General features: G+C 38.6%; 1 long non-coding RNA gene across 1 annotated transcript in view; it reads right to left on the reverse strand.

Annotated features, from left to right (window-relative positions):
• The window catches only part of LOC106860782 (uncharacterized), a 34,883-nt gene continuing 7,198 nt past the window's right edge, over positions 1–27,685 (reverse strand). Inside the window, exons 2-4 of the long non-coding RNA XR_015808585.1 lie at positions 23,085–23,276; positions 4,846–13,667; positions 1–2,255 (exon numbers count right to left, since the gene is read on the reverse strand). This is a non-coding gene — a long non-coding RNA (uncharacterized LOC106860782). The remainder of the gene's footprint in view (positions 2,256–4,845; positions 13,668–23,084; positions 23,277–27,685) is intronic.

Below are 27,685 nucleotides of genomic sequence, written 5' to 3' on the forward strand. Positions count from 1 at the left end.
ATTTTTATTGTTTTACCAATATTTTAAGACAAAAATCCTTTAGCATTTAATGAAGTAGAGTGCATAAAGCATTCTAACAAGAGAGCAGAACTCATAGGTGTAACAAGCTAAATACTGTAAGAAACAGTGTAAATTAAAAATCTTCATCTTTGTGTGCACTTGCTGTAGAATGGAAAAAACCCAAAACATCTGTCTGGGTTTTAATAATTATACACATTCACTCTACTGCGTTGAGTTTCCTGTACTTGCTTGCAAACAATTCCCTGGGCAGCTTGTTCCAATGCATGGCAACCCTTTCTGTGAATATCCAATAATGCCTAACCTAAACTTTCCCTGGTGCAACTTGAGGCTTTTACCTTCTGTTGCTTGTTATTTGGGAGAAGAGGCCCAACTCCCATCTGGATACACTCTCCTTTCAGGTAGCTGTAGAGATCAATGAAGTGCCCCCAAACCTTCTTTTCTCCAGGCTGAACACCCCCTGCTCCCTCCGCTGCTCCTCACCAGGAGCATCCTGTGTTCCAGCCCCTTCTGCAGTTCCACTGCTCTTCTCTGGGCACGCTCCTGCACCTCAATGAGGGACCCAGAACTGGACACAGCACTTGAGGTGTGTCCTCACCCATTCCAATACAGGGACTGTCCCTGTCCTGCTCCTGCTGGCCACACTTCCTGATTCAGAATGCCGGGGGCCATTGGCCTTTTTGCCCTGAGCACACGTTGGCTCACATTTGGCTGATGTTGGCCAGCACCCCTGAGCCCTTCCTGCTTAGCAGCTTCCCAGCCACTCTCCAGGAGAATGCTGTGGTAAGAGGTGTTAAATGCTTTGCTGAAGTCCAGGTAGACAACATCCACAGCCTTTCCCTCACCCACTACATTGTCACCTAGTCATAGAAGGTCAGGCTGGTCAAGCAGGACCTGACACTCATCACCCCACGCTGGCTGGGACTGATCCCCTGGTTGTTCTGTATGTGGTGACACTCACAATGATTTGCACCATGACTTCCCCTGGCACCATGGTCAGGCTGTAGCTCCCCACATCCTCCTTCCAGCCCTTCACATAGGTGGGTGTTGCATTTGCCAACCTCAAGTCATCGGGGCCCTCCCCAGTTAGCCAGGACTGCTGACAAACGATGGAGAGTGGCAGGGTGAGCTCTTCCTCCATTCCCTCACTACCCTGGGCTGGATCCCATCTGGCTCCATGGACGTGCTGCATTATTTTTAAAAGAAAAGGGAATATTGTTTAGTGAGAGCAAAGACTAAACTTTGTTGAAGTAATTAAGCAGTTCTTCCTGGGTTTTATAAACTGTTTTTCCACTAAGGCAAAACTTGAGCCATATTTACAGCTGTGGAGGTAATCAACAGTATCCATTTAATATAGATTCTGGGTGAGGACACAAAAGAGAGCATTCTCAAAAGCTACACAGGTTTAAGAGAATTTTTTTAAGTTAATGAGCACATATATTTTTATCACAATTTTATTTTCTCATTCATTTCAAAGGGAAAACAATTTAAGCTTATGCTCTGCACTTTTGGAAGTCCTACTTGAAAATGCAAAGATGAATGCTCAGAAATTATAGAGGGTTGTTTGGCAACCAGCTTTATGCTTAAGGAAGAAAAGTTGCCATTGCCTTCCTGTAAATGCTACTTTTTTTTTCCACATTATCTGTCTGCAGTAACTGTATCTGCTTGTTATTTTATCTGCCATGGTTAATGCTGAGTTCTTGTTTAGGACTGCATAATTGCTGTTTTCTTGTTACAGAACATTAACTTTATGCTTCCAGTAACAACTTTATAATGAAAATGCTAATAAAAATGGGGCAGTGAAAACGACACAGTTACAAATCTCTCCAGAACTTAGTATGAGGCTTATCATAATTCTTGACGTCTCAGGATTGTATAGTCCACTGATACTGATTACACTGCACAGTTAATTTAAAAATTATCTCCTGCAGGCCTGAGAGAAAGGCAACAATTATAAATAACTTCAGAAATATATATACATACTGAAAAAGCTTCTAATAAACATTCTAGTTTTCTCAGTGTAGCAATATAGTCACTGCAGGACTCAGAAATACCCTGCTTGCAGGTTTATACTGTTTAATCCTATTACAACTGTACAGCATGCTTTTCCTTTGGTAGGCGATGTCAGACTAGCTGGAGACAGCAGCACAGGCTGGAACACTGTGCAGGTTCAAATGGCAGTTTTCTTTGTTCTTTTAAGTGCTTTTGGATTGAGGGTTGTTTTCTTACATAGGGACCTGTAAGACAAGAAATTATATTAGAAAAATGAAAGTCAAGAAATGCTATTATGTGCTGTTTCTTCAGTCTAGTACAAAATGAACACTGTGCAGCTGGACGGAGATAGAAATCCACGTGAAAAAGCCAACTTTGCCTTAAGCTTTTCAAAATGTAGCACTGTAAAAACAAAAGATTATTTATATTTATGATTATGTATAAAAAGTGCAGCACAATATCCAAACAGTACCCTGATTTCATTCTCTTTACTTAAAATTCAGGGCAAGAGGAAATATATATACACACCGAATAACAAAGGTAAATTCATAGTACAAATAGCATATTCTCCACACCACTAAGTGGTCCTGAAAAAGGCACAAAGAGAGGTATAGAAGATAGACATCTTTGTTATCGTATTCCTGCTGGGAAAGTTGCCACTGCTCTCATGGAAAAGGGAGCTATTTATAGGATAGTGGAACAGAGGAAAAACAGCACCAGTCATACTGGGTTTGATTTATTAACTCTACGGGAGGAATTTGACAACCATGATATGCCCAAACGATACAAATCTGACAGTTCCTCCATGACTTGTGTGATGGTAATTTGATTAGACATTGCATCATATGTTTGCCTTCAGCAGACTGCTATACAATTCTCAATCTTCTCAATTTTCTGCAAGCTTATCATGTCATTAAATAGTTTATACCTTAAGTTGCCTCCCAGAAAAATGAGAACCATCAGCACTACCTACTGACATCATTTACCTGGACTTATGGAAAGCATGTGAGACTGTCCCACATAACATCCTTGTCTCCAAATTGAAGTGCCATGGATTGGATGGATGGATGGACAAAAACAAGAGGCTTGGAACTAGATGACCTTTAAGGTCCCTTTCAACCCAAACCCTTCTATGATACCATGATCAAGGCATGTCTGCCTATAGCTTCCAGAGGGCCCCAGAAGCATCCAGAATTCCCCAGTGACTATAGAAGGAGGCTGATGGGACCATTGTGACCATATAAACAAGACTCTAAAGGAGCACATTCCTACTTATGAAAAAAAACCTAAGGGACCTGTGTCATATTGATACCATTAATTAGTCTTTGCATCTCCCACAATCATCACAGCCTGATACTTCCCTCTTTGACATAATAAATAGCGATGATAGAACATCTTTGACATAATAGTGATGATAGAACAAAAATCCATTAACAGGGAAAAGCTCTAATTATGTCATTTTTCAGAGTAACTACTTGACTGACAAAAAGTTCAGTCACCACCTATTCATTCTTTGCTCCTTACAAGGAGGAAAACACATGCACTGCACAGTGTTTGTGGGTATTTAAACCAAGCCCTCCTTCCCCTCTCTCCTACAGAGGAATGTTGAAAGTAGTATAGAGATTACATCACAAAATGTTTTAAAGATTTACAGTTTAACAGTTTTCCTGAAAATCACTAATACTGCTCATCTCTTTAATACTCCAGCTACTGAAATGTGATGACAGTAACATTGAATTGTGTAGTCTACAGGCAGTCTGTGTAAGAGAAGGTGACTTCACTTCTCTAAATACCATTTACTAGGGCTGACAGAGGCTCCAGTTATACTCCTTAATTGGAATAAGCCGTTTGAATTTCTTTTTTTATTACTCCTCCAGTGTAAGCTTGCATCTTCAGGTTTCATTGGGCATTATCTCAAACCCAAGCAATTCTGTATTCTGTCTGGCATTGTTCTCTTGGCCATGTAACAAGGTTTTTCCTCATTCAAGAACAATTTATTATTCCTTTTCCCTTCCTCCTTGATGACAACATGTTGAGTATGCCTAATTTGTAACTCTGCTGCTCTAATGAGATAATTGTTCAAACTGGAGGGTAAGAGCAAATAAATTTTGTAGCTTGCACACCTGAATACTCTATTTTTAGAGCTTTCTCCACTAATTTTCTGTGTTAACAATGAGTGAAAGTTTAAGCATTAAAGGTTTAGCTAGACTTCTTTCTGCTTCACTTCTCTTTCTCTGGAAGAACAGCACAGTTGCATAACACGTGAAGTGCAGTCTCTAAAAACCATCTGCTCAGTCTCCTTTCGTTAGTACACCATGGCAAGGGTTTGGGTTTGGTTATTTTTGTAACACAGACACCACTACTTAAACATCCAGTAAAACTATATGAGTTCTGGTTTTATGTTCATACAAGGAAACTCTGCTGAGAAATTACTCATCCCTGTCATAGCTCAGCTGTCAATTTTGCAAAACTCATTTCTGATTAAACCCATGTATGTATTGTGGACACTTCACGTGCTTTATGACTTTTTACATTTGCTCATATTTATTATCTCCTGCTGTATTCTGAGCCACAACTGAAGCCTGTTTATAATCTCATCCATATTAATGAAAGCCAGAAAAAAAAAATCTTAGAAATCAGTGAAGTCACTCAGATGTTATGGAATTTAACGGAGTCAGAATCTGGCCTTCAGTCACAACAATTTTAGACAGATTACATGGTCCCACATCAGCAGCACTACTCTGCCATAAAAACAACTATCAGATGTAATTAACAGATGTGAGCTGTCATTGAGATCAAGCTCTTGGAGGTTGTTACTTTAGTGACCTTACTTACCTATCTTTCTAGCAGAAATGCTGCAGCTCAAACAAAAATTCAGGGAAGTTTGGTATATTAGGATTTCTCAGTATTCCATCTGGATACACTGGAGGACATCCAGCCAAGGACCAGCAGAACCTTCACATCCCTTGTGGTTCCCATGCACACAGGCCATATCTGCAAGAGCTCCAGAAGCAGAGCTGCCAGTGAATGGTCAGAGCCTGGCACAGTACAAGCCTCCACATGGTCACTGTCACACAGCAGCTCACATGGATGTTCAATTAAAACAGCACCTACATTAAAAAGAATGTTTCTGATGGAAGGAATTGCAGTCTTCATTCTGCACAATATTAACTACTGCCTTACCAGCTGAAGCATTAATAAGCAAACATTCTTATCAGCATTGCCCTATGAAAAACTTCACTAGATCTTGATTGTTCTTACCACTACTATCTATCTATATGTTTTTATGGTACAATACCTTAAAAGTCTAAATAAATTTTAAAAACAGTTTTAAGATGAGGATCTTTATGGTAATTATTTCTGATTGTTCAACATGCAAGTGGTTTTTCTATTATTAAAAAAAATTAAAAACTGTATCAAAAGCTTTACTCTTACCATGAAATATCATCCAAGATTATTTAAATATTTGTTTTCTGCTACTAAGCATGTGAAATGGCTAAATTTTCCATTTCCTGAATTCACTGATTCCAAATAGGAAAAACTTTATAGAGCAAAAACTCAAAAAAGTTCAAAAAGGAGAAATCTGGGAAATTTGTGCTTCAAAAACCTACAAAACACCTATCAATTTAGCTGGCCAAGAAGCATCATAACATAAAGAACATAGAAGAGATTCCTCACAACTTCTTAACTCAGTTTTCACTAAGTTTTGTAATGTGAGGATGCCTGAGCTAAATACATAAATACATTTATGTGATGAGATGTGACATCACTGTTCAAATTCCTGCAGCACATATAGAACCAACATACACACTAGTTCCTCTGATCTGAAAACTCTACTAAATTATCTTCCCTCTCCTTTGCCCTTCAAAGATTCCATCTTTTGATCGAGTTTGCATCTTGCCTTCCCACCTCTATCCTATAACACCAGCTTTTTTTCTAATTTAAGCAGGAAGGGGTCAGAAGTCAGATTTCATTAACACTTCTCTGAAGGTACAAAGTTGATGTCTCCAGCTGACAGAGACAGACCAATGTCAATCCCTTGGTGTGGGATGCATCCAAGAAGTGTCTCTGCCTGGAGAACCAGAGGAGCTGTGACAGTGAAAATCCTGGGTGTGTTATGTCTCCATTAGAGGCAGGAAGCAGCCCGCACTAGCTATGGCAGGCAGTTCATAGGAGGAACAAGACTTCATGTCTACTGGGACATCACACACAGTTAAAAAGCTTCTGTGCCTGCCAACACTGGACTGTGATCCAGGGTAGAGATTTGCTATCTTACAAACTCCTTAGAATAAGAGTGAAACATCTCCAGAAGAAGAAGGTTTAACAAATCTCATTTTCCACTAGATGGTAGTTAGTCAATTCAACTAATTTAATAATATGTGGGAAAATGTGTTTATTAAAAAAAATGCATTAAGCTATGCACTTAACGTATATGTTTTTTTCCATAGCCTTAAGTAAACAGAGCTCAGTTCACAAAGCATCTTTCATCCCTGCCGCTTCCCTTTTTCCTGTCAGACAAAGATAAGGCTTGTGTGAAGCTTGGAAAAATAATTTTTCACTTTATTAAAATGGCAGATTTTTCAGATAAAGCCATATTGTTTACAGGAAATGACTTCCCTGCTGAGACAGTGATGTTATCAGACAACAAACAATTCTGACTGTCACAGATTGCAGTTCCTTCGTTCTGCTTCCAGGGCCCATGCACTGTTCCATGGATCAGGCTTTCCTTGGCTGCAAAGCAGGACAAGTGACGGATCTGCTGCTCCTTAACAGAAAGGGAAAATCCAGTGCCAGAGGTAAGACCTTCACTATTATACTCTCCTACTATAAAATAATGTTTTAAGTTCAAGTTTTAAGCAGTTCTAACTTTGTACTCTCCCCAGACACAGAACCTCTGTAAAACATGAATTAAGCTGGTCAGAACTGGCACAGCTGGTTAAAAGGATGTGAGCTGAATTTTGGAAGAGTCTCAGTGAACACAACAGACAAGTAAAGCAAATATTAATGAACATCTATTGAAATACTTGTATTTTCAGCAGAAGACAAACCCAGGAAGAATCAAACATATGAATAATTGTGTTTTTTCAAAACTGCTGTGAAAAAATCCACAATAACTATGCCTCTGTGCTTTTCAAGAGAAATTTAATTTTTGACTGTTGAGTTAACATTGATGTCATATCTATAAAAAACTTCCAGACAATCTTATAAATCATTTAGACTCTATCTTTGCCCAAAATATTTATCCAATTTTGGTTTAGGCCATCACTGGCACCATGGGATTATCAATGTTTATCTAAAAAGCATGAATGAAATGGAAGAAAAACTATACTATTTAAAACATAGTTTCAAATTCTGCAGTTATTTTATGCTTGGAATCCTCGAACACATATTCTAGAAGTTTAGTTTTAGTTTAGCACAAACCAGAATGCCAAACATTACCTCAGTGAGGAGGAACAGTACCAAAATCAATCTGTCTGATTCTCAAATGAAGATTTTCACAGAACAGAAAACAAGTCAGTGCTCACAGCACTCACAAGTGCAGCCAAGCACATGGAAGGGTGCACACAAGCACAGTAGTCATTCTCCTATCAAATCCTGACTTAAAAAAACCGAAAACCAACAACCCCTTCTCCTGGTTCTAACATTCTTCAGTGAGTGTGTTTTCTCCCTTAGGAGAAGCCAAACTATTTGAAATCATTTGATACAGTATCATTATAACCTACTGCCTATGTAACCGAGGAGCAGCTAAACAAAATCTCCAAACCTGGAACCACAAAGAACTCAAACTCTTGAAAACCCCAACTATTCAAATACTTACATTAATTAAGGCTCCAAGGGGTTCATTGGTTTATTATATTTATATTTTACTCTTAGTAAGTTTTCAAGGGCCGCATCAAAAGCAGTTAGAATTGTTCCATAATAAAACAATAGTAAGTGTCTAGTTGGATCATACTTGAGTTTCTTCAATATGAATTCTAGGTTTCAAATGCATTAAAAAAAAAAACCTACTAAAACACCAAATATGCCTCCACATCTGATCTGCTAAGATTGTTTACTCACTATCCCTGCTACCAAGGAAAGTAGCTCCACATAAAGGCACTGGCTGAAAAGATGCATCTTAGACATTTTGGTTGGCAGTAACTGTCGATTTGAAGATCCCTTCTTGCCATCAAACTGATTTTTTTTCTTGTTTTTGTCGTGGCACTATGGCACAGCTCCATGAGCTTGTGGTGCACACAATACACCGAGCGAGGGCATGGATCCAGTCTGAGCAAGGACAGCCGAGAGCATTTCACTGTTCCCTGACACCAGAGAGCTGTGCTAGTTACAGAGTGTGCTCCTTCCTGTGAGCAAGGGCAGGAATCACAGTGGGATGGCTCAAGAGTGCATCAACATTCACCATCACATAACATTCACCAGCAAAGCTGCAAGATGTTACAGCCTCTCAGGGAAATCCTGTCTTGGCACTTTCCTCATGCTTCAGCCCAGCTGTCAAAACCTGGCATCCCCACAGCATGGCAACCCATGGCAGGATGGGTGAAGCAAAGACAGCAGAACTTGAGAAAAGTTCTCTCAGGCAGAGTCAGGGACACCATAAGGCACCTAATTCTGGGTAATGGAATAGAATAGACATGCAGATTCTTTCTGAGATAAGCTTTCAATGTTTTTAATTACATCATCTCTCCCGAGGAGGAGAGCTTGCATCCATCATACTTCCCTAGTTCATCTCAACTGGAGATCTGTTTTGCACCAGTTAAACCAGATGCACTGAATAAAAATCTAAAAGAACAGTTTTGTACATACAGAAGTGCACACACAGCAAACATATGGTTGCACTGCAGTGTTCACACAGACACAGGTGATTTTCAGATACAGAATTTGATGTGGTCTCTTCCACGCAATACCCTCCAGTGCCATATATTGCATAACACTTGCCCACAAGGACTTCTACATATTAAAGACCTCCTCAGTTTGTAAGCAAAAAGCACAAGAAAAAGTCCAATTATAGCGAAATGGGGCTCATGTGTGTGAATTTAAATGAGGAAAAATCCTCTCACTAATTTTTATAATGTATTTGGCCTTATAAGTAAAAAATATTACATTTTAGAGTCTGAGCCTTTCAAATTTTAAGAAGGATACCAGATTGTAAAAGTGATCCTCAAGAAGCCAGTTTATGCTTTATAAAGGAATTCTATGCCCTCCATTCTTCCATTTGAATAAAAATATTTATTTTTTAAAATTTTCTGGTATTTAATGATGCCCAAATGCTAAAGCCATACTTCATTTAACAACACATCCAGCAGTAGGAATGTGATTCTAAGACATGATTGAAGAGCTATTAGGAACACAAGAGATGCTTGTCTTTTTTCTCCTATACAGATTTCCACTGTCAAAGATATCTGTCAATTTTTAAGATATAAAGGGCAATGTTAAAGCTTAGTAGTTTTACTACTTTAATGATCACTTGGTTTGGGAATTGTTTTTGCAGTACCCTGTAAATCTATTCCTCTTTTGACAATGATTAAGTAGATAATAGGCAATAAATCACTGCTGGATCTGAGAACTGAACATTCAATATAAGGTTTCAGATTATTTCTGTCATCAGGGTATGAGATGTTGCTTTTCAAGCAAAGATATATTGTCACAGTTTATTTGCAATTAGAAAGATATAGATCCCATCAGTTAAAGCCTGTTACCCAACAAACATATAGGCCTTTATACAGCCAGAATCATAATTTAAGCATGAAGAGATTCTAGAAATACATACTTCTTCCATAGAAATTAGTGCTTACAATGCTAAATATGCTGAAAAATAGGATTCCCTGCTTGCCAATGTCATTTGGTCATAGAGGAAAGCTGCCTTTCCAAGTCAGTTGAAGTAAACATCCATCCACCAGCCCCACCTCTTGTTATAGCTGAGTGTAGGATGTTTACAAGAACTAAAAATTAGCTGAACTATATAAATACAGCAGTGCCTTTCAAGATGTTAAAAAAAATCTGCACAGACATACTTTGATACATTTGTACCACTTATACAGTACATGCAACTCTTATTAATCTTCAGTAACACTATGAAGTCAATCCATGCATTTTAACATTAAAATCTCCTGAATATCAGAAACAGTAATATCCATAGACAGTCCCTGATGCTGCAGAGGTCCAAAAGCAAAAATAAGATGTTTCTCTCTCACAGCCTCTGTAGAAAAGCATGCAATTGCACTTACCTGCCAAAGCCCTTGATGTTCAGTACAGGCACCTTCTAGAAATCCCAAATGATTTTTAAAACTAAAACGCAATTCTAAAATATATCTGGGAGATTAATGGAGTGGTACAAACTGGGAGTCCTCAAAAATATCCATCTCAAATTCTGTGCAAAAACAACCCTTTGTTTACATTCCTGGAGTTTCCTTAGTGTACTAAATTTTACAGCATTTGTTTGCATATATTATTTTTATGTTCTTAAATTAATTCCCATTTCTCCTCTAGAACTTTAAGGCACTTCTACTATTTCAACTATTTTCGTTCTTATTTTCACCTCCAGTTTAGCTACTCAGAAATACGAGTCATTATAATAGCAGAGGAGCAAAACACTGCTCAGTTTCAGAACCTTATGCTGTACTTTACAGGTGTGTTTAATTTGATGTCCAGTCTTGAACAAACAAGACTTCAGCAGTGCAGGAAGAGAAAATTTTGATGAACCCAATCAGTCAAGAGGCTGAACCTCAGCCTTCTCCAAGCTCTTCTCTAAACAGGTGTTTGCAGCTTTCCTGGGTAAAAGGAATCACAGATGCAGATTATTTCATGTATAGAGGAGGGGGGCAGCCCTCCAAACGTTTTAACAGTTGTTCTTTGTATGAAAGAAAACATGAGCTCAAGCAATTCTGCTGAACACAGCTGTGAGTTCCGAGCAAGGGAAGGCAGTGCTTGACCAGGCCAGTGCAGTCACCAAGGACTTTGGGGTATTGCTCATAAGTGGTCACAAAAAGTGCTGAGGAACACCACAGGCAAGCCAAACACTGGACTTCACAGACACTCCACACTCCACCTGCTCAGTAAGGGTCAACCTTGGTATTAATCACAAGCTTTTATGAGCAAAGACAGCTGCACCTTGCACCTGCACATACAACTAATGCCACCTACCCAAAAGCAGTAGCTGTGTGGCCACTGTGTCACTCTGGATCCCCAGCCTGGTTTTCATTCAGGTATCTCTCTCTGCTGCAAAACACCAGGAACTGATCCATGTCACACGAGCAATGGTCACTGGCTTCACATGAACAAGATGAGGTCATTTGCTTGCTGGGCATCAGGCTGATTTGCCAAACCTGCCTCTTCTGGTCCCAAGCTTCACTGCTGTGTTTGTGAGCCTGTCCTGCCTTATTCTGCAACAGTCACTTCAACCCCTCATCCCCACCAGAACTGCACAGACACTATGCCAAATGCCCATCACCCTCTCCCAGATATCCCAGTACTGCAAGCTCACCTGGGATTATGGCATAAGTATGCATTTGGACAACATTACAACACTCACCTTCTTCAGCTGCAAACAACAGCCACGTTTGAGACATGTTAGGATCAGGACTTGGTATTTCATGAACAAAGAGCAGATCCTTTCATTTCAAACATTTGGCAAAAAAAAAAAAATCAAACAAAAATACAGTATAGATTTTTAAATTTATTTATTTCCTGTAGTTACAAACGACTTCAAGTTATTTTTATATGCTGACATGTGACAGCTGTGTTTGAATACATGGATTAGACACCAGTACAATATGAAGGTATGCAAAAGTTCAATTCCACAAGACTGGACTGACAAACCGCATGCAAATTAAGCTTTAAAAAAAAAAGGCAGCACTCATCTGGCACTCATGGCATCTGGAATGGCTAAGACAGCACTAACCAAAATGAACAATAGATTAATTATAAGACATTTACTTTGAACAAAGAAGTTTGTTAACAAAAAACACTTCCTTCCTTCTAAGTCCAAATACTATCTAGAACTAAGAAATGCTAAATATTTACAGCAAAGCAAGCTTGGAAAACAACTACCAGCTTTTTTCTTTTTTTTTTTAACAAATCAAGCTCTGTAGTTTCTGCATCAAAGCCCATTTCATAAATATACAGCCATGATTTATCAAACCAAATAGACAGTCATTTTTTAAAAAGCAATTTTAACTGAAGTTGTATTAGGTGTGCAAGTTGCTTTAAAAATCTTTGTAGAAGTGCTAGCAATGAATTAGATTAATAAATAAGGTCACAACCTTCTATCACCACACATGTTCCTATATCACCAGACAGAACATAGGGTAGGAAACAAAATGGTTACAGCAATGGGACCATCACAGAAAAATAGCTGTCCTTGGTTCACCTTTGGTCATTCACTGACATCATCTTACCAATGCTTATTAGACCAGCTTTCCCAGGACTAAGAAATCCTCCTACTTCTAATTCTGATAAGTTAAGGAGAAAATATTTTACTTTTTAAAAGTATCTATATTTTTGGTCATAATCATCTTTTACAGAACCACTATAGTGAAGCTGAACAAATAAATACCTAGGTTTACTAGGTATTTAATACTACCACTTATAAAGCCTTTCATTTAAGTGTTAGGCAATGAAAAAAAAACCCAACATTTTGGGAGGCAAAAGAATGGAGAGCTAAATAATTGGAAGGATATTTCAAATTATTGGAAGAATATTTTTTGTATTAGAAGCAATTACTCTCATTGGTCATCCCTTGAGAAATATAAGACTAGAGTGAAACAAAGGAAAGAAATCCCAGGCAAAATCCAGGCATCAGCACATGCAGATTCCACTGGAGAAAAGTGGAAAGCTGAAGCCATTCTGCAGATACTGTTCCTGATGACATGACTGTTTTAAGTTGTACAGGAACTGAACCAGTGAAGACTTATTTCTGAAGGAATACTTTCAAAAGTTGTTACTGCCATTAAAAGCAAACCATGGTGGGGGCAGCACAAAGCACACCACAGACAAGGACATACACTGTGGATTGGGAGAACAGCAAAAACAGACCTGGCAATGTGTTTTTAACCTTTGTTTTGGTCTTGGCTTATGCCCAGCTAACAAAGAGTTAGGAGCACAACCTTCTCACAAGGGGACTCGGAATACAGAATTTTAGAGAAAACAACAAAAAGCAAGGCACAGCAGATACATACAGAGGACTGCTAAGTATTTTCCAGCATTGATAATAATTTGTCTTCATAGCCCTAAGTAACAGAAGCTGCTAAAACAGACAATTGATAAAGCAATGGGTAACTGTAGAAGTTTATCACCACTTGTCATTCCCAGGAAGCCTAATCTTGTAGTTCATGTCACAAAGCAGCAAAGAGCTCGGCTTTGAGCAACTCACACACCAGCTCTGGATCTTCATTTCAGACTAGATTTCAGGAGATCACACCTACCAGCCAGGATGATTCATGGCGAGGCAATTCATCTCTGTCTATAGAAACCCTGCTTGACAAATATAAATGCACATGTGTTCATGACAGCTTCTCCTCCTGCTGTTGTCCAAGCATAGCCAGGTGCAGCAAACATCTGACTGAAAGCTGGAGCTGGTACAGCTTCCAGTCGGGGATGTTTACAGCAACAGACTACGATACATCACTGCAAGGGCCTTGGTGCACAGCAGCTGGTCACCTCTAGGAGAGGGAAATAAAAAAAGAAAGGATTTAAGAGAAACTTCTGTAGCATTCCAGCCAATTACTGTGCAGCTAATATTGAAGAAAACACATTTTTAGATTCAGTAGCAAAACTACAGTTTTAGATTCATGCACAACTTACATTAATATTTCTAAATGTAATAACTAGCTTAAAAATTCTCAATTTCAATATACATTTTAAGACGTCTTTAGGTTCAAATAGATTCATTCTTATTTATATATTATTTTATATTTATAAATTTATATTTCATTTATACATTTAAAATAGACATTATTATTATTTTAAAGATACATTGACTTTACTTCCCCATAGGGTCATTCCTGGAACTCTCAAAAACCAACTTCCACTTTGAACTTTCCCATAAATTTAGAAAATGGCATCCTCTCATAAATATTTATGGTTTTAAGTACAGCTCTATGTAAAACAAAAAACAGAAGCAAAAATAAGCCATGCTCATAATAAAGAAATACCAGAAACAGAAACTTGACAGAATTCTGAAAATATTTACCCTCAAGGTTAGAATCCTGCTGGATTAGTTTAAAGCTCTACTACAACCGATGAAAATAAACCCAAACCAAACCAACTCTCTTTGGGTAAGCATTAAAGGAGAGGGATGGGGTAAGAGGAAAAGCAGCCTCAGGATGGAGCCATTTCACTCCCCATCTTCAAGTTTCTGTCAAAACTCCCACAAGACTTGCATTCAGTTCTGCAACAGTATTTTCTCTAAATTAAAAGAACCTTTATAATATTAAAATTTAGTATTTACACTATATAATACTCAAAGAGGAAACAGTGTACATTACACCGAAGTAATTTACTAAAATTTACTAATTTCACTCAGTTAGTTGTTGCACTTTCTCCTAATGCTTAGGTTTCACACCGTGGAAATGGGAGCATTCAACCATTCTGGCTTGATCATATTCACATACTCCTTAGAAGCCTTAATTTTGTAGTTTATAGCAGAATGCCTTCCTCCCACTAACAGAGCTGCAAGCAGAATGATATATTCCCCATTTAGCAGTCCTTATCACTTCCAAATGAAAATAATTTTTCAAGTCACAAGTTTTCCAGTGCCAGATTAGACGTAAACTCCAGCAATTTAAGGTTGCTTGTTCTCTATTTAGACCTCCACAGCAACTCATACAACCAGAAATTATGGCAAGGAGTTTAAAACTGAAGAAAAACAACAGTATTCAAGATTTCTCCAGTTACAGAAACCCAATCACATCCAGTTTTCAAAGAAAGGTTTCCCTCTGCAACATGAGAAGTTGTTACTAGTAAGTGAATTTCGTTATTACAGCAGCATGCCAAGATTAACGAGGAAGCGGCATGCAGTCACTATGGATACCATGCTGACCTTCATTATTTTTGAGAATAAATAACTAAAAAGCCACTGGTCATTTGCAACAAAGGGCTCTTCAGGCTGTTCCAAAACTGAAAATTCCTATTTTACATTGGAAAGAAATAGGCTATTTCATGCAGAGGTAGGCACATGGTATTTGACTAATTAGGCTGCTGAGCATTAAGTTGCAATGAGCCATTTCTTGGGCTGCTTTCCTTTAACACTTCTTAAGGAAAAATGAAGGTTACTACAATGTCACCTGCCCAAAGAGAACAAAATCTCCACAACCTTGTTTTGTTTTACCATGTACATCATCACAAAACTGCCAATCTATACGACAATGACATCTCTTGCTGTCTTATTGAATTCACTATCAACTACAAATACTTGTGTAACATCTTACAAAGTAATTATATTTGTATAAAAGGAGTTGAAAGTTGCAGTGTTAAAAAAGGTAGAGGCATTACAGGTGACAGTACAGCATGCTTCAAAGACACCAATTTCTAGAAAAGTTCAATTAAAACTGAAGCCATACATTCATTAAGAAGCATCTTCAGATATTTTCCCAACCACTTTCTTCTTTTCAAACAAAAATGTATCTTCCTTAATGGCACAGGCCTCTTGTTTTTGTAAAGATTAAAAGCTCTGGAAACAACCAGGATTTATTCTAATGTCACAAGCTGAAGAACATTGGCTGCTGGCTTCCATTAATGCCTTTGACTGTTTTTTTTTTTTTTTTTGAGAACCGTAACAAAAGACACCATTCTTTGAAGTGTGAAGTCCTCTCCTAACTCCACACATAGAGAACACAAGGAATGACACATACCTTTAATACCACATGAGGTCCTTCTAACACCTGAAATTTACCTCTTTGTTATTAAAAGCGATGTTAAATACCTGCCTAGGAACTGTTCTTCAGCTGTCAATACTCCAGAGTAACAACAACAACTAAAAAAAAAATTCTTATTTAACTACCAGAAAATTTAGGATGCTGGCAGTTGACTTCCATTGTGAAGTTCTTCCTACTGTATTTAGATTTGTGTGCAGTTCAAGAATCCCTTTAATAGTTAGGATTTAGTGCTTAGTTCATAATTCTCTAGTGTTTAATTCATAACTGGTCAATATGCATGACTTGAAAAAAACCATGGGATTTCCCTCATGGAAAAGTCAGCATTTAAATACATTACAATACTGTTTGTGTTCCTTCACCAATTCCAAAGCACCTTTCATGAGCAAAAAGCCCAGTAAGACAAGAAGGAGGAGAAAGAAAGAAAGGAAGAAGCTGAGGAGGCAAACACAAAGAGCTTCCTCCTCTCCCTCACTCTACAACCAGCACCACCACTGAAACTCACTGCATTTGGGACCTCAATCACCACGTAGAAATAGTGAACTGTAAATGGAGCCCAAGGAGCCTGTGTGTGTGTGTAAGCTCATGTGTATGAGTGTTTGGAGCCAGATCTTGTCAGTCAGTCCATCTGCCAGTCAAAGCAATTTAGCCTCAGATGCCTGATGCAAGCAGAGAGTAATGAGAAATGACAGAGGCAGACAGATGCTCACTGTTGCTATGAGGTTTTGGAGTTTTTTTAAGTCATGCATATTGACCAGAAGAGAACTGAGAATTAAACATTAAAACCTAACTATTAAAGGGATCCTTGAACTGCACACAAACTTCACAGTCAAAATCAAGAGTTCCACTGTGAACTGCAGTGAACTTTTGACACCCACACAGAGTTCATTGTAGCACAGCAAGTTAACAATATCCATCATGAGGAATTACAGCCAAGTAGGAAGTGTACACAAGTAGTTTTAACACTGCATTTCCCGTGTATTTTCAGAAAAGATACATTCAGCTTCTTTTGATCACTAATACTTACACAGTGCAACTAACAAATTCAGCACAAGACAGAGAAATACTTTTAAAGCGGGACACGAATTCTAACACAATGGAAGAGACTGAATCTAACATTACCAATTGTAAAGAAAGAGGAAAAAAAAGTGCCTTTTTATTTTAAAAATACATGAAAGTAGAATGTTACTAACACACCTCAGATGGAATTTCAGTGAGGACTGGACGCATATACCATATGTAATTAGTTCAGAAAAACAAACAACTGAAAGTCTGTGTGGTAATTATTTTTATCTGACTAAAGGAGTTCTGAGGAGGACATATTACTGAAAAAGGATAATGGTGTGAGCCAAAATAAAGTTCAGATCCTGATTGAAGGTTGTTCAGACTGAGATGTGAGGCAAAGTTCGAAAAAGTCATAAACTTAGTGTGCTCTGCCTAAGAATGATGGCAGCAGTTAGATACCCCCTTCTTCGTCACCATAGTCTCATATTCCTCTGGCTGAGCAACACAGCTCAGCCTAAAGAAACCATATGTTTATTTATGGAACAGCATTTTGGCTCTTCACTGGGTGGAGTACCATACCCAAGATGCTATTCAGGCAAATTAAGTCTTTATTTCAGAAAAGTTCAGCAGTAGCTGGTAATCTCCACGGTCACCAAAGGAGATAGGAAGTGGGTAATTCAAGGTCATTTTGCTTTAAAAATGAACTAAAAATATATTAAAACTCATCTACCCCACTAAAAAGTTATCATAATGAATTACCCTCAAAGTTCCAACCAGTAGGTTAACCTGCAATCAAGAACAGAAAAAAGAAGAAAGAGTATTACCACCCCTACTTGTATTTCTCTTCTTCAGTACACAGTCATCCAGCAGTTTATATTGCTATGGGACATACAGCAACATGCACTGTTATTTTCACTTTCTAGATTTTAAACTTTCCAGCAGGACAGCCTCATCCCAATGCACAAGAGAAACCTGAACAACAAGAACTGCAAAATTAGGAGAAACAGGAATACTATTAATGTGTTAGGCCAGATTTCATATAAGGATTCTATCCTTTCCCTCAAGTTTTCATTGAAGTACTCCTTCCTCAGTGTCAGCAAGAAATTTTGATTACTTAACCTCAGCAGGTTGAACATTATAACTCATTACTGCTATCCATGGCATAGATCTAATTTCATAGTTTCAGCTATTTACCTCTTTTGGTCCCTCTTAACAGGAAAGGAATTTTTGCCTCATTCTTGGTAAAGATCTACAGGGAAACTAGATTGCTCCGTGTGGGACAGATTCTTGCAGATATTTAATAATAAACTATTAAAACAAATGACTAAGAATTTCCAGCTCCCTCTGAATGATATATCTCTATGTTATCCTGAAGTCTTCCAACTCCTAATATGGGCCCATAATCTGTCTTTTCTTCTTCCAAGGTAACCAATCTCACTGATCTGAGATGACAAAACTGCCTGTAAAAACTAGGCTCTTTTATTTTAAAGGCATCTTTAAACCATAAGATTCAGAAGATCCTCCAATCTGAAAAAATACAAAAAAGTTCTTACCAGTGATCTGATTGTTCTAAGAGAATGGAAGACAGAAGCTCAAGGACAAAAAACAACCTTAAACTTGACAAGAAATAGGAATAAAGAATACACTTAATAGATGTTCATTGCAGTGTCCTCCAAAAAATAATCTAAATACCAGGAATGGTAAAGATTGAATTATTTGTGATAAGTTCACTACTGAAGTCCTCCACACCTGCTGACTCAAACATGGCTGAGCATGGATGGAAAAACCTTCCTAAAAAGACAGAAACAAAAAAAATCTATATAAATATGTCATTTGTTAAGTAGGTTGTCGATTGTTTGGGGGTTCTTTTGAGTGGGTATCAATTGAGTCTGGTGTTGCAGACTCCAATCAATGACACATTTAGCACACTCCTTCACTTAATGACTTTTCACTCACATTTGCAATTATAATTCTCTGGTGATATCAGCTGCCAACAATAGTTCTCTGTAACACTGTGAGGGAACAAGTAGAGAACTGCAAGCAAAGTCTCTTTGCTTACCTTGCTGAACAAGGGCACATTTGGACAATCTAACAGCAGGGTCCAACAACTAAGTCTGCAGCAATTACTAAATTGCTGCAGAAGCTAGTAAGGGCCAAGAGATCCATAGGGAATGTTCCCATTTTAAGGATAATCCTCAGTGAATGTATTGCAATCCTTCCAAATGAGTATAGTTGCAAATATGACAAGTCTTGGCATCATCACACTGAATTTTGAAAGCAGAGTTTGGAGGCTGCTGTTGCAGCCTGTAGATTCTGCTGAAAGTACAGTGTCACAACCACCTATTTTCCCTGCTGTATAAAGAGGGCTCAACTGCTCCACTGCAATTAAATCCTGAAGGATATCAGACTGAGAAGCAATCTATACACCAGTATCAATCCTAACGATGCTCCCAGACCATATACACTTTTTAAAATTACTTCTAAGAAAATAAGCTCAACCTAGCAAGCATGCAAGTCACAAACATCAGAGAAGTGCACAGCACTTGGGTTTACAGAACATCCTTGTTTTAATGCACAAGTTGTTTTGTTTTGTTTTTTTTTTTAAAGAAAGTCAATTACTTGTTTTGCAATAATACCCAGGAGATCCATTCTTTTAAGCATACTCGTAATCCTGCTTCCACAGAGGAAACAGTGCACGCCAGAACAGCACAGTCATGGCATCCACTTCAGGATGAACAATGTCAAAAACAAAACCAAAACCATACTGCATGAACTATTACAAAACTCCTTTCAACTACTTTCATACTGATTATCTCTATTTAAAATGCAGATTTCACCAAGTCCTTCTCAGAAAATAACTTTCAGGATTTACTGATAGTAATTGGAAGCAGACACAGTGCCCTGGCCAAGCAGCTCATTTTGAAAACATTAACTCCATATTATAGAATCAATCTTACATCAGATCTGACAAATTGACTTGGAAAATTACTGCTTTCAGAGCCTCTCAAACACCATCTCCCCCAGAACCAAGCCACCTCCTTCAATAATTTATAACAAACAAGAATTAAAATAGACCTTCCTAGTTTGCAAATTTGCCGGGAGTATAACTGATAAATTTGAATTATGTTTCCCTACTTAGAACAATGTAAGAGTTAAAACTTCATTACTGGACTAATACAATATGAAGAATACAACTCTTTTAAAAAGACAGAAGTAACTTTTCGTAGGTTGGGATTTTTTTCCTAAATAATGAAAATTTGATTTTCATACTGACTGTTAAAAATTTTGCTTACCAGCTACTAAATTAGTTGGGTTTTTTTCTGTATTCCATGCAGAATTACCCCAAGATTCTTGAATCATGCTGAGTTGGAAGGGACCCATCAAGATCATGAAGTCCAACACCTGGCCCTGCAAAGGACACCCATGAATCACACCATGTGTCTGTGAGTGCTGTCACCTACTAAAGCATCATGGCATTCACAGGAAGTTCTCACATTCTTGTCCAAACTGTAGAGTCCTATTAGCTTCTGGAATGAACATGGAAAAAGTCCGGATGAAATTAATTTTGATAATCTTAAGGAGTTAACAAATATTTATCAAAGGCAGAGCGTACCCAGCTCCTGGGGTCTCTGATGAAAGTTGAAATGGCCCAGAGAACATTCTTCAACTTCAGGACAACTTTCAGGACAAGTCTCCCACCAGAGACTCACCTGGAAGCCGAGGTGCTCAGAGCTCCATGAACAGAAGGGAAGCTGGCCTGGAGAACTGGCCAGATCTCTGGATCACACAGCTGCAACCAGCAGCTGAACATTCAGCTGCACCTCGGCCAGGTAGGGCTCCAGGGACCATCTCAGAGCTCCAAACACTCACCAGCACCCAGGAAGCTGGGGCAGATCACACCCTCAGCAAACTGGTATGGGATCAGAAAGTGGAGTGGAGCAGGGAAGAGAGGGCTCACACAGGGAATGGCAGCACTTCCACTAACAAACATATAGAGATAAGCCCGAGGATGGGACCCAAACAAACCTCATCAGGCCCAGGGCAGGAGAGCAAAGCCGTGCCCCAGGGCAGAAGAGCTCCACATCCCCCAGCATAGGCTGGGGAGGGCTGGCACACCACCAGCCCTGCAGGAAAGGGCTCAGCACTGGGGCAAATGCCAGAGGCAACAGGAGCCAGCAGGAAGGGGGTGATCCTTGCCTGACCAGACACTGGCAAGACCACTTTGCACACATCTGGTGCCCAGGTGGGAACCCCACTTCAGCAGGAGCCCGAGGAACCAGGGAGGGTCCTGCCATTGGTACCCAGGTGGTAAAGAGCCTCAGGGGCATCATCCACAGGGAGAGGCAGAGGGAGAGGGGGCTGTGTTCTCTGGCACACAAAAGGCTAGGGACATCTGAGAGCTGCCTACAGCTACACCAAGATGGGAGCTGTAAAGGCAGCACAGACAAATGCTCTCAGCCCTGGCAGACAGAATAAAGAAGAGCAATGGCCACAAAAGGTACCACAGAATATTCAGGTTGGAAACAATGATGATCTTTTTCACTCGGAGGGTGGTGAAAAGCAGGCACAGGTTTCACATGGAGGCCATGGCTTTGCTCTTCTTTGGGGTTTTCATGGCTTCAGGGGTCAAAGCCATGATTTATCTCACTTCTATCCCTGCTTTGAATGAGTGGTTGGACCAAAGACCCCCAGAAGCCTCTTCTGACCATTTCACCTGCAACTCCATAATCTCATTAATTCCTCTAATATACTTCCAGCAACTATAGCCTTGTTTATATAATTGTCCTCAGACATAATGAAGTCAATATTGGATACAGAACTATCCATAGATTACATCAGCACAGTCTTTTCTATAAATAACCAGGTGTTATCAATAGATTCCACTGCCACCAGGTCGAACAGTTCTGAAATCACAAATATTTGATGTTAACACTATTTTTATCAGCTGATGCCAAATATTTTAAAAATAAATTACAGGAAAAATAAAAGTTGCATACCTAAGCCTACTGTATCTAAATATGCTGCCAAACACTATCCCATGGTCACCTCTGTAGATGACTCAATGTTCTTCCAGAAAAAGAACCCTTCAAGATTATAATTTCGCGTCAGTGTATTAAAGAACAAGCAATATGATATTTTTACTTAGCTTGCATGCAGGAACTCCCTCGAATTTGAAAAAGGCAGCAGAATGCTTCCTACAATACACTATTTTGAACATGAAAACTCTGAAGCAGTACACAGGGATGCCTTACATTTAAGGACTGACTACTGATTTTCAGTCTGTTTTTTTCCCAGCATATCTCATTTTTGTTTCCTCCCTTTAATCGAAATTAAACCATTTACTGTAAACAAACAGTTTAGAAGTAACTTAGGAGAGAAGGACTGGTTTCTACAACTCATTCCCACAACAGTGCAGTTTAAGTAACAATTCAATGCAACCAACAAAATAGCTTGGTGAAGGGGAAACCTGGATCATTACCTGACATTAAAATTCTGGGGTTCTGGTACTTCTGGTGCAGCAAACCTGAAACTCCCACGCTGTCACCAAGTTTCAAACTAACAATGAGAGCTCCTCAATTTCATCAAGATTAGTAGCTAAAATTAACTCTCTTCCTTGCATTGACAGATGCTTTTCACACCTTTTGGTTAACTAAAGCAGTCCTCTAAAAAACACAAACCCCAACCCTCTGCCCACATTAGTGGGTAATGTACTGACACAAGAGGAGATCTGCTAAACCAGTTTGTGCTGAAGAAAATATTTAAACTACATGCACCCCAGGGTGCATTTCAGAACAGGCTCTAATCCTGCCTAAGGTCTAAATATCCATAAGCCAAACCCATCAGTGAAGTCTAAAAGCACATGCTTCAATTCTGATTCTTCCAAAACATGACTTGCATGTTCAGCAGAATCAGCAGCAAAGAATGCCAGTACCCAGCCTACAGTGGCAGGCATTCTGGGGATAACAACACACAGTTGTTCTCAAGTTAATATCTCGAAGCAATTTTTATTAGCTCTGCAAAATACAGAGTAATACAAGAACATAACAACTACATGCAGCTGAATTCTGTGTCGCACCTCAAATAGAAAACAACTGCGCAACAAGAACATCATTTAATGCCACTTAGTATCGCTTTATAATTATCTTAATGAGGGAGGCTGTTACACAATGAGTGTTCCAAAACCATGAAAAGAATACTCACACCACAGAGTCAGACTACTGGTACACTTTCAGGATGGTTTAAATCGAACATGGCAAAAGCACTGTGACAGAAGGGTAGTCATGTTCTCTGTCTTCCAGCTGAGGAATTCCTACTTTCTCTACCACTCCAGGAATTTTTGGATTTCATGATGCAAGTTACTTGGACAATCACTATATTAGCTGCAAAATAATCCTGGAAGAAAAAATAGAGAAAGAAAGATGAGTTTTCTGCAACAGCAGGCAGATGATCTCAATCACTGAAGAGCAGTTCAATCCTCAGCACTGACAGGAAGGTACTGCATAGGCCAGGACTGCCTGGTTTGGCGACAGTACAGTGATAAACCAAGATAGGTGAACTGTTTAACCACAACAGAACCTTCCCTTCCCACTGCTCCCTAAAAAGAAGAAATACTTAAAACATTTGTATCAACATTTTAAGTGGGGAACAGTAATGTGAGCAAGATGTAGATCTCAGAGGAAGAGTTAACAACAAAAAATTATTTTGGCAAAACCACACTTCCTTAAAGGTAATATTAACTTTGCAACCATTTAGATGCAGCTTCAATACTTCCCTGTCTTCCAAGAGGAACCTCACATTTGAGAAAAAAAAAAAATCACCACAGGAACATCAAGTTGCTTTTCACTCTCTGCATCGAAGTTCACCCCCACTGCAAGTCTGAACACTGTCCTTCAGCGTCTTTTGTTAACACTGCACATTAACATGGAGCTCTTCCCACAGGATTCTGTGCCAAACACAGTCAGCAGACTCCACCTCCATGGAAATCAGCTGAGCAATTCCACAGCAATCACTTCTCTTAAATGCCGGAAGGAGTCCTAAGTCTGTTTTCTGTTCTCAATGCTCCACTTGCCAATATTTGGTACAGTGCAGGTTAGTCCCAAAAGCACCTGGCCCTTGGGGAGGCCAAGGCAAACCAAAAGCACACAAGAATAAACAAAAACCTGTCTGAGTAGTCAGAAGCATCTTAAAGCACCTCAGACAAAAATTCCCCTGAAGACTTTTCTAATATAACACATTTCTGAATATTAAGATTCCTGGAAAATAGCTATGAAAACCTCTACCAAAGGAAGTAGGAGATGTGGTTCTATCCTTTTTCACTGATTAGAAATGACACACGTGCTGCTGACACATGAGCATCAGTTACTTCATTAGGTCAAGGGTACAGTTCTGCAGAAGTAGCATGAGTAATGCAAGCCAAGCCCAAGAGTAGAGCTCCCACACAAAACTGTCATTAAATCTGGAGTTTCCACACTAAAGATTTTATTTTATATATAAGAGTCTGAGATAAAAGCTTATTAAAGCTAGGCAACAACCAGAACAAATCAGCCAAAACAAATTAAAGCTGCCCACCTCATTTCACCATATTTGCATATGAAAAAATGTTTACAAAAACAGGAAAATAAGCAAACATATGGAACGTATCTTCATAGGAATCCCACCATATTCAGTTCATGAACCAGATGGTGCTCCCTGGAAGAGGACTGATACAAGGATCCTACAGGCCTTAAGACTTACTTCACCTGTTGAAAGAGCTAAAAAGTTCACTCAGCTTTCCATAACAGTTACCATTTGCTTCAGTTGCATTTTTAAATGCCAAACCAAGATAGGTAACTGAAGAAAACTCCCAAGGTGTTTGGACACTGACTAAACTCTGTAATTAGTTATCTTCCACAGCCTCTTCTGAGGTGCTTACCTTCAGGTGCAGGGCAAGTTACTGAAAGCAATTTTTAGAGACATCTACTGTTCCTACTCTTTATCTGAGTGACCAACTGCAAATTGTCAGTGAGGAGGTTCAAGGCCAGGCTGGATGGGGCTTTGAGCAAGCTGGAGTAGTGGAAAGTGTCCCTCCCAAGGCAGAGGGTTAGAATGAGATGGTCCATTCCAACACAAACCATGCTGTGATTCTCTAACTGCAGCATCTCAAGCAGAGTTCAATGGAGACCATATTAGCTCAACAGAAATGCCATAAAAGCATCAAAAAAATTGCTCTGAGCGATCAATTCCATTAGAAAAAAAACAAACAATTTCATGTGCAGTTTGTAATCTTTCAACGTGAAGCATTCAAATATAACCGGTGCTAGAGTAAAAAGCATCAGCAGTAGCGTTTCTAGAACAAGTAGGTTTTGTGAAAATTGCCAAAAGTTAACCTTTAATGGGAACTACAAGCAGCATACTTCAGGAAATCCTGCAAACACAGGCTTCCAGTCGTTTGTATACAATAAACTCAAGCACTAAAACTCGCTACTCTTGCACAAAGCCATTCAGCTGCCTTAGGCTCCACTTAAATGCAAGGAACAGAGTATCATAGTTGGTAAAATCTGTCAAGCTCTGTACGCAAGTAAAATCTAATATTTAATCCTGCAAATTTAACTAAATACACTGATTTAGCTAAAATATTACTTAAAAGTACAACACCTCAAATTAATTATATTTTACAACTTAAACCAGTAGCTTGAAAGACAGCAAACACCACAGAGTTATCAATAGCCTGTACACCACAGTGCTTCAGTCTCCAATGATCTGCAAGTCCCATCTGTTCAAATAATAACCAGACAGCTAAAATAACTTGATTCTACAGAGGGGGAATAAATGACTGAAGCAAACAGCCACATAGTTCAAGTTACCAGAGGATTGTAAACTGTCTAAACTATTAAGAAATACATTTGTAGTGTACTAGTAAACTGACAGAAAACTAGTAATCATCTTCTCATTTAAAGCAGGCAACTTAAAAAAGCATTACCCCTTCTTCTGCACCCTCCCCCCGCCAAAAAAAAAAAAATTACTAACAATCTTTGAAAATTGCAGCAGAGGTTTGGTTTTACTGGAATGTCTGATACTCTCAGGAGAAATTTAAAAGTAGTATTACACATTACAGCAATTCAAGCTGTGCAAATAAAGGTCTTGTTTCTTAATTTCTATATACGCAAGAAGTCAGCTATCATTAACTACAACAAGAACTTCACACTGAAGTTCGTGTTGTGTAAGAAAGAGCAACAGACACCAAACTTCTCCCTGATCTTGTAATATGCAACTTCACATTAACATACAGAATCACAGCTTCCATCAGTTTGTTAGAACCAAGGAATGTTTAAGTACACAGACTCATTATACTTGGATGAGATTTTACTGCTTCTAGTTAATATTTGGCATAACCTGACTCTTAACTGAAACATCAGCTTAGCAGACCCTGATCTAACTAGTGTGTTTATCAAGGCAAGTCATTCAGTCACCATATTCAAAGCAAATATCTCATCATAAAATATTAATTAGGTTTCTGAACTCAAAGCAGTCATGCAAGCTGAAATCAAATGAGGAATGCAAGACCAAACAATCATGCCTAATCACATAATATCTGACGATATCAACTACTACGTTGTAATTACAATATTAAAAGCATTGGATCAGATTTTTTTTCAACTTTTTTAAAGTTAGAGTAATCAAAAGAAGAAAGGAAGTCAAAATGTACAGATGAGCAGTTTAAGAAAATATCACAGATTTCCTTGTTAAAGAATCTGTCTTGTATCACAGTTGAGTCAAGTTTGAACACTGCAAGTTCTGTTCAGCTAGAAATATGCACATCGATCTTCATAAAGCCCTAGAAATCACCTTCACCTTCCTTAGCATTTCCTTGAAATACTCCCTTGACATATTCAGAACAGATGAGAGGCAGGTTGCAGAAAAACTGTCTGCCCTGATACCAGAACATTCCCAATGTTCCAGTGACCTGAAAGTACCTGATCCTGTCAGCAGACAGCTTAGCTGTCCCACTGCAAAGGGCTGTGTGAAATTTGTCCTTGACCTACACAGAGATCCAAGGGTTATGCTCACAGAACCACCACCAAGAAAAACATTCCTGAACACTGCCTTTGTTGTACTGGGATAAAATATACATCTGTCAAACTAATATTAAAAATTAGTTAGCTGTAGTATTTCTTATCTTAACCAATTTGATAGGAAAAAAATGTGTTTACTTATCCTTCTACAAGTGAGTGAAATATTGATTGCTCTTAAGTTAAAGTTTTACTGGTAAGTTTACTGAACAATAATTTAAGATAAGCAAAACTCCAAAAGAAGCAGGCTAGGGAGAAGATGAGAAAGAATATTTATTTACAAGCATTATCTGTGTATAATCAGATCATTTAGTTAAAATTTATCGATGGGGTAAAAATATATCCATGAAGTCTCTATAAAATGCTCAAGATACTCTCAGAAAACACTGAGTTAACAAAACACACTACACTAATCGTAAGAGCATGTTGCAAGCATGTTCATTAAAATACTGATGCATGTCAAATATGGACCAGCCAGCCAGCAAAATGAATACAGACAGAATGAAAAAAGCAATTTTTTCAACACAAAAGTGCTCATCTCCAGCCAGAACTCTAGTGAGGATGAGGTAAAAGAAAGAAGAGGTGATGGAAAACTCGACAATTTTAACTTTGAATACTTAAAGCTAACACTAATTAGAGGCTATTAATGACTTGTCAGACCCAACAGCAGAGACCTGTTTTAGAATTCTAGGTAAGAACAACCAGATGTGTCACTATGTGTTAAACCAGAATACAGCTTTCTATCTGTTCTGC

The sequence above is a fragment of the Sturnus vulgaris genome, chromosome 1 (genome assembly GCF_052056855.1).
Source record: "Sturnus vulgaris isolate bStuVul1 chromosome 1, bStuVul1.hap1, whole genome shotgun sequence".
Taxonomy (NCBI): Eukaryota; Metazoa; Chordata; class Aves; order Passeriformes; family Sturnidae; genus Sturnus; species Sturnus vulgaris.